The following is a 13,396-nucleotide window of genomic DNA, read 5'->3' as shown; positions in this document are numbered from 1 at the left end:
CTCGTAGGGCATTTTTGGTCGATTTTTTTCCTGTAGATATTGCTGACCAGGTCGGCAATATAACGTAATTTCCATGGGTAGCAAAATTGCTAAATCGTCCTGATGACCGGCTTCAAATTGTTTGGAAGAAATATTGCTATATACAGTAATGTATTAATGCTTCAATGTGTTAAAACACTCACAGATTCTACTAGACCGGGGCTCGTCTTAATCGGACAAGTTGAGGTTAACTGTAATACTATAATACTAAACAAAATCCTCCTCCCCTTTGGACTGTTAAAGAATTATATTCTACTTAAAAGTTTTCAAACTCTCTCCATATTATCCGACAAGGTCTCGACAACTACCAAAACTGCGTTTTTTTTATGAACACTCCCTTAAAGTTCAGCTGCATTTAAACAAAAATTGTATTCTGGTGGTACGACATGTGAATGATAGGAGAAAGGCCTATCTGGCCTGATATGAACTCAGAAAACCTGAATCTGAACAAAAATATTATACTATTATACTAATTTACTTAAACATTAAATCCTTCTTTGGGATAACCTACTGATATGCAAGGAGCGACACAACAACATATTTTCCTATGACGCCATTTTCTCATTAATATTAAATTCAGGCCTCGAAATAAGAAGAAAAATCCAAGGGTCCTCTGGACCCTTGCCTTTGAAATTTCAAGGGTCCTCACCAATTTTCAAGGGTCCGACGCCGGACCCATGCCTTTGACATTTCAGGAGAGAGAATTAGCTACGGTGATCACGATATGTCCAGATTGTAGATAATTGAGAAACCGGCTTGAAAACTTGATGGGAAACTAAAATGAACCAGATTTTCCAGTGGAACAACAAAACTAGGATTTTCTGCTCTTTGCTTGGTTCATATTTTACGGGTCGCGCGGACCCGTAGCGTAGGAAATTTGCGGGTCCAGGCCTACTTCCACGGGTATTTGACGCAAGGACGCGCCTTATTTCGAGCGCTGATTAAATTGTCTTATTCTGCAGTACACATATACCAATAATGACAAAGCTAGTCCCGGTTCATTGAATCTGATCCATTGTCAGGGTGTCTCGCGACTGACTGGATTCTATAGTTGTTGCAAAGTGACGTCAACTTGCTTATAAACATAACAATTATGATTATTGGGAATATTAAAGGATCTGCAATTTCACCGCTTGCAAAGTTATTTTAAGTACAATCACATAATATAATATGTGCAAACTAATAATTAAACTACCCCACCTCACGATAAACAAAATTATAATTAGACCAATTTAATCATAATAACTCATGTCTATTTCACCAAAAAAATGCAAACAACTCCCTCTGTAAATTGTTATCCATGGCATCGACTACTCGCGAATGGATGTTAACAACAGTTGCCGAAATCGGTGTCTAAACCTTGATCATTAGGCCTATATCAGACTATATCTTTATCAGATTGCTCTCATGTTAACTTCTTTGTTTAAAACAATTAACAAACTTGAATGTTGGTCAATTGTAGAGTTTTCTGTGAAATCGTATTCCTTCTATTTGCAAGGTATATATATAGTGAACTATAATATTCATGTTTATTTTACCTAAGTCGATTTGTATTACTGGATTTCCTTTAATAACAATTCATACATAGTAAACTGACAAAGTCTAGGTCTGGATTTTTTTTCAATAAGCAAAGCTTTATTGGTATTGTTCCTGGGAGACTAGGTCATACGTGTCGTCATGGTGCTTAGATATTGTTTGTTTGTTGTTCTTATCGAAAAAAAAGTTGTATACGTTTATTTTGGTACCAACCTATTACCAATTCAGTTGCTTATTATATCAACAAAAACAAAAGAAAACGTGAGAGCAATTATAGATGATATTGAAAAGAACAAGACTTTGTAACATGTGGAATTATTTTTTACTTATTGCTCAAAAGCCCTTCAAACCTGCATTTTTTATTGCCTTCCTCTTTCAAACATTAAACATGGCACAAAATGTACCATTCTCGGGGGTTTTTTGTTGTTTTTTTGTATTTTTGTGTATTAAAAGTGTAAATCTGAAATCATAACAGTCATTGACATGGTCAATAATCATAATGATATATGTAATCAAACTGATCAAAATTGGCGGGAATAACAACGAGGGCCAAAGCAAATACATAACAATAATGTCCATTCCTAAGTCAGGGGACTTGAGCAATCCTGACAAATACAGAGGCATTAGTCTAAACTCCATAGAAGAACTGTCGGACATATTTCCAGAATATTACCTAGGATCAGAAGATTGACCTTGTCACTTGATAGCTGATTTAGTAAATGCAGAAGATTTTGATGGCTACTGAGTTATGAGAAGGGGGTATAATTTTTCCTCAGCTATCTGCAATATATAAGCCATTTGCGGCTCAAGGTAGAGTCCGGCCGAGGTTAGAAGCCAAAGAACGATGTTTTGTTTTACAGGTTAAGAACAAAAGGTTGTCTATGTACTCATAGATGCGCACGAAAATTATTTATTCACGGTTTAGATCAGGAAATAGTGAATAACTCAGCAAGTTTTCTACCGCCGGGAACCGAACCTGGAACTTTTCCAAGTCCTTTGACCTTGTTCCACACCAAAGAATCCTCCTTAAACTATATCATTATGTAGTTTGTAGCTCTCTTTTGAAGTGGTTTACCAACATCCTCACCAAAAGATCCCAACGAGTTGTCGTGTACGGTGAATTATCGGAGTGGACCCCAAGACACAGTTCTTGGACCACTTTTATTTCTCACCTTCATTAATGATATATCAGATTCCATCACATCATCCATTCGTCTATGGTTACCATGGTAACGGCCAAAATATGAATTGACCCAATTTTCACTATTTTTACCCTTTTCACAACTGGAAAAATGCTTAAATATTAGGTCATATTTCTGTATGAAGAACGTGAATTTAAATAATCTTCTCCCATACAATGAAGTATCCAGCCTTGTCCTTTCCAAAAATGAAGTAAACAAAACAATTAATTATTTCAATATGGTAGATACCATTTTGTAAAATAGGGGTGTTTTTCATTAATTTAATTATGAAAAAAATGATCTTTTTAAAAATGACGTAACCTCCAAAGTGGTGCTTTTTTTAAATAATTTTTTGCAGGGTAGGTAGATAAGGTATTGGTCTCCCTATCTATAGAAAAAAAACTTTGAACTTTTTAGGATTGTTGACATTATAAGGTAGTGTGGAAAAATATGGATTTTGAGCATTTACTTTCACTGAAAATCCTGATTAGGGTTGATAATGTACCAAAAGAAATTGGCATCAATACACCGTAAAGTGATAATATTTTAATGACAGTGTTGCCAGAAAAACGTCTCTCAGTGAAGCTGTTGCTCATCTTGTTATTACCTATCATACAGCTATGCTGAAAAACGGCCAAATAGACCAGGTTAAAAATGAGCTAGGTCCCACACATGAAAGGAGAAACTGAGGAACAAGAATGTATAAGGTAAAAATCCTGTATCCTGAAAACTTTCCTGTGAGGGCGCTTTTTTTTCAAAATGGCTGCCAAAATCCAATGAAAAGCAATTATGCTCTTAAAATAGGCGGATAAAAGATAGAATTTGTTAGATTATGGATTTGTATTTATGAAAGTAATGTATAAATAAGTCGGTATATTAATAAGAAGGTACCAGGAGGTCACAGTTGGGGACGCTTTTCAAAATGGCCACCAAAATTCAAAGTAAAGCATTATAAGGTTACCATAGTCAATTATGAGGTATAATTGACCAGATTTTGGTTTAAGTATTGATGACAGTAATGTAACGCTAAATTAAGATTTCAATAGGTAGCTACCAGGAGGTCACAGTTGAGGACGCTTTTCAAAATGGCTGCCAAATCCAATGAAAAGCTTATATATATGGTACACCGTCACTTAAGAGGCATAATTGAACTGAATTTGGATTAATATTTATCAAAGTACAGTATAATCAGCCACAAAGCCTCAAATAATGTTATTGAAAAAAATATTTGAAACATTGAAATAGTTGTCTTTGATGTAATCGTAGTCTTCAATCATTGTCACCTCTAAGTTATCGTTTTGAGGGTGCAAAAGAACGATTCACCAAGTCAAGATGACCACTAAAATGTCCACAGGAATAATTTATGTTCACAAAGGGCAACATAGGGCACGGTGGCTCAGTGGTAACGGCCTTGGACTCATAATCTGAGAGCTTGCTTGATGTGCATGGGTTCGAGTCCCCGTCCCACCACCGTGTTGCGCCCTTGGGCAAGGCGCTTTGCCTCGCTTGCCTCACCCCACCCAGGTGCAATGGGAAGCTGTTAGGGGTTGTCACAGTCGTTGTACTGATGAACCCTGCACCAATTGTAGGCTGCAAACGTGGTTCCGACATATTCTAATGACGGCGGAATAAATGTAAAGCGCTTTGAGGCTGTTTACGGCATAAAGCGCTATATAAATATCTACATTTATTTTATTTATTTATAACTAAATATACTGCACTAAGAAAGTATCCTTACCCCAGGGGCCACTCAACTTTGGAAGCGACGGTATGTGTCTGTCAACCCTCTTTTAAGGTCGACTAATACCCGATGACCCAATTTTTTTAAAAGTCATACCCGATGACCCCCCTTTTTTTAAGTCATACCTGATGACCCCCCTTTTTGGTTGCGGCTACCCAATGCCCCCCTTTTTTCTAGAAGAACATCATGAAAATGCAACAAAATAATGTCAAAACTTTCAAATTTTCTCCATTTTTTTCTAAAATTTCTACCCGATGACCCATTTTTTGAAATCTTATACTCAATGACCCCCTTTTTTCAAAATATTATACCCAATGACCCCCTTTTTTTTTTTTTTTGTACCCAATGACCCCCTTTTTTAAATAACGCTTTGTTACCGATAGGCCCCTACTGCCGGTAGGCACATACCCGTCACTTCTAAAGTTGAGCCCCCCCCCCCTCCGATCCAAGTTACACTTGGAAAAATAAGCACAATTATTTCAAAACGTAACCATATTGGGGTAAATTGGTTTTGTAATAGATGCACTATCTAATCCTGCACATTATGACACCACATTGAATCCAATGTGACCTCAAGAAGAAAAGTTACAAGCAATTGAATAGACGAAGGTCCAGTTTTTAAAGTGACAAATTAATTGGCCTATACGATGTGCAAAAAGATTCCAACAAGCGCAACAAAGAGACTACACAGTTTCTTCGATGAAGCTTTATTTTAAAGCAATATTTATTTCAGTTTTTACTTCTCTGTACTTTTCATTACTTGTATTTTTGTCAGCTCTTTTGTTTCAGTTTTCTTTTGTTCCTTTTCTTTTAAATCAAAGGCACACACAAATTAGCCATTTACCACTCTCAAACCAGATGTCTAGTCCGCGTTGTTTTGAATAGGCCAGTGTGTCACTTTTTAACTTTGCTTCTTGAAGTTACAGCAGAGGCAACTGGCATTGCATGTGCCGTTGACCCGATGACTTTAGTCAGGACATTTACACCTACCAGTCATGTATGAGGATTTCGCTTTTGCCAGTAGGCCTATATGCAAGACAATTGATCATTGTTGCATTTTTCCTTGACATAAAGCATCCAGTATGTTGAGAGACAAACAAGAGGTATGACAATAATGACATCCAAAGTTATCGCCAGGTAATCACAGTTGTCTTGTGATGTCAACAGTTGCTTACCAACATCGAGAACAAAGCAGTCTATTGGTGTCAAAGAAGGAAAAGGTTTTAGCAGACTCAAAGTGCAGCTATCTTCTTTTTAGAGAATGCAACGTTTTCACAAAAGAAGATATATATGACCTATATGCCGCTTTGATTTCAGATAGGCTAGATAATGAAGAATAATTTTCTTAATGTAGTGATATCGATGTGAGTGATCTCGAAGATAAACACACAATAAAAGAATTCAGTGAAACCAAGAAGAGTATGAAGTAAATATCCTGCCCTTTGTCAATAGTCAATACATAGGGACAATTCTCTGGTGGTCATTTTGGAGATTTGGTGATCATATTAGCCATCTTGACTCGCTATATAGCACTTTGTAGCTCGCTATATAGCACTCTGAAACACTTGCTTAGAGGTGACAATGATCAAAGACAACTATTGAATGATTCATCAAAGACAACTATTACATTCTCTTATCAAAGACAACTTTCTTTCTTAACACTTTTATCTGTGGCTTTGTGGCTGATATCATGCAGCTCTTTTTGGTGGCCATTGTGAAAGGCAACCTCAACTGTGACCCCCGGTATCTTCCTATTATTACATTGACTTAATTTTACAATATTAATTCAAGATCTGGTCAATTATACCTCATTTTGAGGAACTATTTTAAGTTTAACGGTGTACTATGTTGGTCCGACATTTTGAAAAGTGCCCTCAGCTGTGACCTCCTGGCACCTTCCTATTAATATCTTGACGTATATTTACATTACTGCTATCAATGCTTAACCAAAATCTGGTCAAGCATATACAGTGGCGTAGCACCAGTTATCATATGGGAGGGGGCACCAACCAATATGGGTGGCAGTCCGTTTTTTGGGATTCTTAAAATTCAGATCGATTGGGGCCATGTAACCCCGTGCCCCTATGACGTTACGCCACTGCAATCATACCTCATAAGTGACTATTTTAAATATATGCTTTTCATTGGATTTTGGCGGCCATTTTGAAAAGCGTTCCCAACTGTGACCTGTTGGTACCATTCTATTAATATCTTGACATAGTTATACATTACTTTCATCAATAAAAATCCGAAATCTAGTCACTTTAATCTTTTATGCGACCTTTTTAAACGTATAGTAGCTTTTCATTGGATTTTGGCAGCCATTTTGAATAAAGCGCCCTCACAGGAAGTTCTCAGGATACATGGTTTTTATTTTCACCTCATAAATTCTTGTTGCTCATGAAAAACTGGTCCAGAAAAACTATGTGAGAATGTTTCCTTTCATGTGTGGTAACATTTTTAACCTGGTCTAACTCTTATTTTATGGAAAAATACCTATCTTTATGGCAACACTGTTTGTCTATATTAAATTTACCAGAACTTTTTTTTTATTTATTTGGGTATAGTATTATCTAGTCCAGCCACACTGAAAAATATAACATATAAAAAGCACCACTTTGGGGGTTACACCTCATTGAATATTGCTATATTTCATAAAGTCAAAAATTACGAAAAACACCCCTATTTGAAACAATGGAATATCCCAAGTAGGACAGACTGTTTGTTAAAACAACTGTATTTTTAGAAAGCTTAGATGTTGCCAATTATGTCGTGGAACTCTCAAGGTTTACTTCTATTTTTCCTTTATATGGTGAATCCTGAAACTTGTTATTTTTTTAGCCTTGTAAACGTGCCGAAATAGTCTAAAACCCGTCATTTTGATGTTTTGGCCGTTGCTATGGTAACGAAGGTGCAGTGATGAAATAATTTTGATTTTTGTAGACTTTGACCAAAGTTGCATCCTGATATAAAGTAAGAAGAAATTCCATTTTTTGAAGTCTGCCAACTATTTTTGATTTTCTTTGATTGGTACGCAATACTACTCATAAGGTCATCCCCATTAGTGTTAAATGTACTATAAGTTACCCCCGTAAATAGGAAAGTGTCTGAAAAATGAAGAAAATTATTTGATATACAGATATTTTAAACAGTTCTCTCAACAAATATTTGACTTACTTGATACTTCATCTCACATTCATGGGATTTCATCAGTGAGGTAAACACCTAGTCATGTGACCCACAAGGTAACCCGGGGTCACATGACGTGATGATCGGCTTGTAGACGCTGGGTAGCACGTGTCTCCTTTTGTCTTGTTTGAGGTCGGGTTTTGTTTGAGGTTGAGTTTCAAGGGGGCTATGTAATAGGTTTCTTAGATATATTTAAAACATTATTTATAGCTAGAGACAGCCATCAACAGGTTTCCGGTTAGTCATTATCATTATCATCAGCAAGTTGTCACCGAAGATTCATGTTATTTGTTTATGTCATCCACCTGATTCCTATGAAACTTGATATCGCATCCATCCATCTGACTTTCTGTCTGCCTTGGTGTCTTGACATTCTTTGCCCATCTATTATCTGTTGATCTTGCAAGATGGCCAGCCCAATGCCACTTCTTCATCTTCATTGTGTGGATTATGTCTGTAACTTCTGTTTGGCTCCTGATCCATGCAACTGTTTTCCTATTCCTTTTGATGAAGCCCAGCATGAATCTTTCCATGCTATGCTGTTTTCAGTTTTTGCTCCATCCTCTTAGTAAGGGATCATGTTTCAGCTTCGTAGGTCATGGCTGGTAGTACACATTGGTTGAAAACCTTTCTTAAACTGCTAAGATATGGCTAAAATGCTTACGTAATTTATATTAACTTTTGCTAAAGGGTTAAGCAATAATTATGAGCCATAGAGTAAGGGGGTAATGTTTACGGTTGAGAGAGGGCAAGCAACTTTTGGCATACATTTACCTTTTAAATAACATGCTCTAAAAAGGCTTAGGAAAAGAGTACCGAAACGTTCATACTGTCAGGTTATTTGGGGTCAGCTGTGACCTATGCACACCGACATTGCCTGGCTAATAATTACTTGGTACAGCAGAGATACTAAAATAAATACCCGGGATCGATACACGTGAATGTGCTATGCACGATTTGATATTAGACGATAAATCTTTGGATACCGGGGTAGAAAATGATGAATATCTCCCGTAATTGTTTTGTTCTAAAGAAGCCATATTTAGATCCTTTCACTTGAACATACGTGTTGAAAGGATATGATAGTCATTAGCTTGAGAATTGAGGAAGAGGCGTGCGTCTTGAACTCAAAAACCGGCCAAAATTCTGATTTTATATTGCATTGGTCCTGTATGGACTACAGCGCGTAGCTAGGCTAGCTGCACTCACTCCAGTGGAGGCAATATAAACTTCGATAACCATTGACCTCAATGACATATACAAGCTTACTCACACACAGAGAGATGAATTACTAGGCTATTGTCAGTAGCCTTAGTCACGTCCCTCAGCTCTTTTTGCGTCTCAAAGGTCGGCAAAAATGACCATGCGTGGCTGAGGATTCAACCTACCATGGCGATTTCTGCCATGAAGATATCGGGGCGATGATACTGTGTTATGTACTTCCCCCCACCCACATAACGGGCGCCACTCAGTCTGTGGTTACTTGTGGTATTTACTGGTGTTGGGATTAACATGTAAAACATACGATAGGATAACAATCACTTCCTGCATTACTACAACATTTATATAGTGACAACTCAACCAGCAGTCTTCCTCTTCTTCGTGCTGATCAGTTTTTCTGATGGATTATCCAAACTTATGTCCCATGGAGACCACTGTAGGCTTGCATAACAATTTGCGTTCAAAATCCTCGCACAGATGGCAATTTCTAAAAGGTGCTGCTTTCACCATTCACTCAGTATGTTCATCCACTCTATTGCATTGACATCGACAAACGTGCTGTTTCATTAATAAGACTTCAACATGTCGACAGAAGAGTATTATCCACTTTATAAATTAAAATACTGTGCTTTTAATATATCTTAAATTTGAATTTACACATTGCAAACATAAACTAATGAATAAAACCGGAAATCAATCTACACCTTTTAAAACGTTGATAGAACCATTCCGCTATGTTGTTGTTGTTGTTGCATTTACAACTTACAACTGTGCCTTTCATGGGTCTCTATTATATTTCTTTTTGCAACATTGGGGTCTGCCTATGTATTTAATTTAATATAAGAATGGGCAAAATAAACGGTTTAGGCAAAGTTGGGGAATATTAACATAGTAACATAATTAAGAGTTGGACACTTATTGCCAAATGCTAGTAAATTCGTTTCCCGTTGAGAGAACCGTAAAAGAAAACTAATAAGCCCTTACTTGCAAGCGAGTTTTACTTATTTTACAAGATTCTTTTTTCGTGAATAGATTTATATGTGAGGAAGAGAACTTTGTATGTAATGTAAATCACGACTACCATGTCTTGATTTAATATTGACATCAGAGGTATATTGAATAAGAATATAACGGGTGCTCAGTGAGCACCCTTGAGCATTCCGAGAAATCCAAGGTCAAAGTTTAGGCAGGGGAAAAATATTCCTCAGGTTACAAGGATTCAGAAAATATATATAGTTTGACTCACTTTATACGACTAGTATTGAGTTATTAGCGAAAAGGTTAAAGGTTGAAATCTGGATCTTTAGAGGTCAAACACAGAAAAGTGATCAAATTTTGTTGAAAATATAATTATGATTATAACAATTCAGAAAATAAATAGTTTGCACTACCTATACTTCGTTACAGTGGTAACACATCAAAAGAAATAATGTTGAAGTATTTTTCCACGTTATCTAGCTAACGAAATGTCGTACATTGTGAAAACTATTCCACTGGGCAAATGTCATTTGTGACCTCTCAACATGTTCAACTTTAAACAAGAAATTGTTGGTCATACGTGGCAATTTGATACTACAGAGGAGGTGAAAGGGAATATACTAGACACACTTAATTAGTACTAAGTAAAAAGTCCTTCCTGCACTTCCCAGTGGCGTAGCATGATATGTCATAGTAATGCTGGGGAAAATTGCCCCCCCCCCATCGATTTGAAAATTGAGAAAATCCAATAGGAAAATATCCAAAAAACGGCTTGTGCCACCCATCAGGCCCGGTGACCCCCAATCATGGTCGGTGCATCCCCCCTCCCCACCGGGATGACTCACGCTACGCTACTGCCACTTCCTCACATAATAGTGAGGTGTTTTTGATCACGTGAACAATTTTACCCAATCAGGGAAAAGGAACCTATTAACCCTAACCAAACAGCAGAAAGAAACAGAAATATGTAAATTAAATATAAATAATAACAATTACAACAACAATTTTTTGTAGCAAAGCCTTTAATTTCATAAATAAACACGGAACAAACATGTAATTGATACTGATAATATAAAGCATGTAAAAGAACAACCTCAATTTATTACATACAATTATTTCATACACTCTTCATATACACTTGATAGTGAGAACCAATCAGAGCCTCCGTTATTACTAGCCGTGCATACATATTGTATAATTGCACGGGCGCGCACGCCGCGTAGTACGCGCGGTGGTTTCGGACGCGTTCATTTTTCTTGCGGTTCATTTTTCTTGACAATTTTGTTACAAAGATGGCAAAAATCACGAGATTTTTTTCTCGTGTATGAAATAGGTTAATAAATTCGTATCACTTGTTGCTCGAGAAATTGTACAAAATATTGCACTTGTACTGAGATGTTGATGCGTCTAATGCACTCCCCCCTTCGGGGCTCGTGCATTAGAGGCATCAACATCTCAGTACAAGTGCAATATTGTGTACAATGATTTCACTCTTAACAAGTGATACGCGTTTATTTACATATAAATAGTTGGCCCATTACCGAAACACAACGTTAGCATTCGCTGGAGCTATGAGAACATAAATTGTATGCATTTAATATTTTCTATTATAAATATTTAGGTAGACATGGAAGTAATAGGTCATTGCTTGTAAAACGTTTAGCAGATTCGGCTTTTAACGCAGAGTTAGGGACGTACCATTAAATAAGGGAGGGGCTAATATTTCAAGAAATGCATGCGCACAAATACTTACCAAATTCAAAGCTGAATACTAAATATGATGATATATGGAACAAGTTCGCGCAGGCGCAAGAAAATTTGCAATTTAAAAGCTAAAATAGTCAAATATGTGTTTAATTTATTTTCATTCACCAACTGTGATTTTTTTGCCTCACTTGACATCAAATCTTTTTTTTTTGTCTAAGGTGAAGCAAATGGGTCTTTTTGTCCGAGGTGGAGCATTTTTGTGCAGATTGCGAAACAATTGTTTTCCCAAACACCTACCCACCCACCCCCTTGATATATAATGGTGCGTCCCTTAAACTTTCAATAGCTGCTACAGATTTTTGACTCTGATAAAATACAAGTTTTCAAGTGCATACACCAATTCACACCTACGTACATTCTTACATATAATCTATAGAGAATAAATGTATTGCTTTTAGAAGTTATTGCCCATGACCCATAGAAAATACCTAAATAGGCCAACTTTTTATAACACAACATATCACTTGCTAGCAAAATATGGGACTTGGCTCCCCAAGTATCAAGTCCTATTCTTGTCATTAGCTATGCTAGCTTTTGCCGGACAATTGAAGTATCTTTTAGAAGATTTAATTCCCAATTCAACAATTATGTTGCAAAATCGTCATATAAAACTTAATATAAATTGCCAACAGTTGACCCATTACTGCAGCACAACGTTAGCATTCGCTGAAGCTATGAGAACATAAATTTTATGCATCTAATATTTTCTTGGAAGTAATAGGTCAATAAATAGTATAACAATTAGCAGATTCGGCTTTTAACGCAGAGTTAGGGACGCACCGTTAGATATCAAGGAGGGGGGCTAATATTTCACGAAATGCATGTGCACAAATACTAAATATGATGAGATAAATTCGCGCAGGCGCAAGAAAATTTGCACTTTAAAAGATAAAATAGTCAAATATGAGGTTTGTTTTTAATTTTCTTCACTAACTGTGACAAAATTATGGTATCACTTGACATCCCTGTTTTGTTTTGGTTTTTGTGTCAAATGGGTAAAAAAACAGTACACCCCTACCTACAATCTAAGGACATACCGTCGGCAGAGTGCTACACTATCGTAAGTGCAGTTTGGACAGTTTTACAGGAGGAGCATTTTTGTGTTTAGCGTAGCCGTTTGTTTCCAAGTAACCATAAAATGACATGGGAATGTAAAGTAATTTGATATGTTATCATATAAACTATATAAATGGTGTTAAAGTTAATAAATCGATGAATTATTTGTTGATTTAGATGTCGTAAGTGCCACATACGATAGTGTTACACTCAAATTGAAATGAGTGTAGAGTGCAACACTATCGTATGTGCCACATACGATAGTGTTGCACTCAAATAGAAATAACTGTAGAGTGCAACACTATCGTATGTGCCACATACGATAGTGTAGCATTCATTGCTAAATTAGGATATGCGTAATATCGGCTCAAATATCCAATATTTTGTCATTTTATGTTTCTTAACAAGTTTTAATTTATTTTGGCACATAATATTAACAATAGCAAGACATCTTTTGCCGTAATGTTATCTCTCAAGATTTATTACTGAATCTAAAACTAAAAACACCGGATTTATCGTCTCTATTACCAGTCATGGGCGCTATGAACTTAGCCAGCATGATGACAACGCATACAGCCGTCAGCGTCACAGCCAGTGATGTGTTAGAGGCTGTTTTGCACTTACGATGGTGTAGCATTCCGTGATTTTGTTGTTTAGGCCCAAATAAAGTAGCGTATGTGGCACATAC

This window comes from Amphiura filiformis, chromosome 10 (assembly GCF_039555335.1).
Source record: "Amphiura filiformis chromosome 10, Afil_fr2py, whole genome shotgun sequence".
Taxonomy (NCBI): Eukaryota; Metazoa; Echinodermata; class Ophiuroidea; order Amphilepidida; family Amphiuridae; genus Amphiura; species Amphiura filiformis.
Note: the sequence above shows the minus strand (reverse complement) of the source record.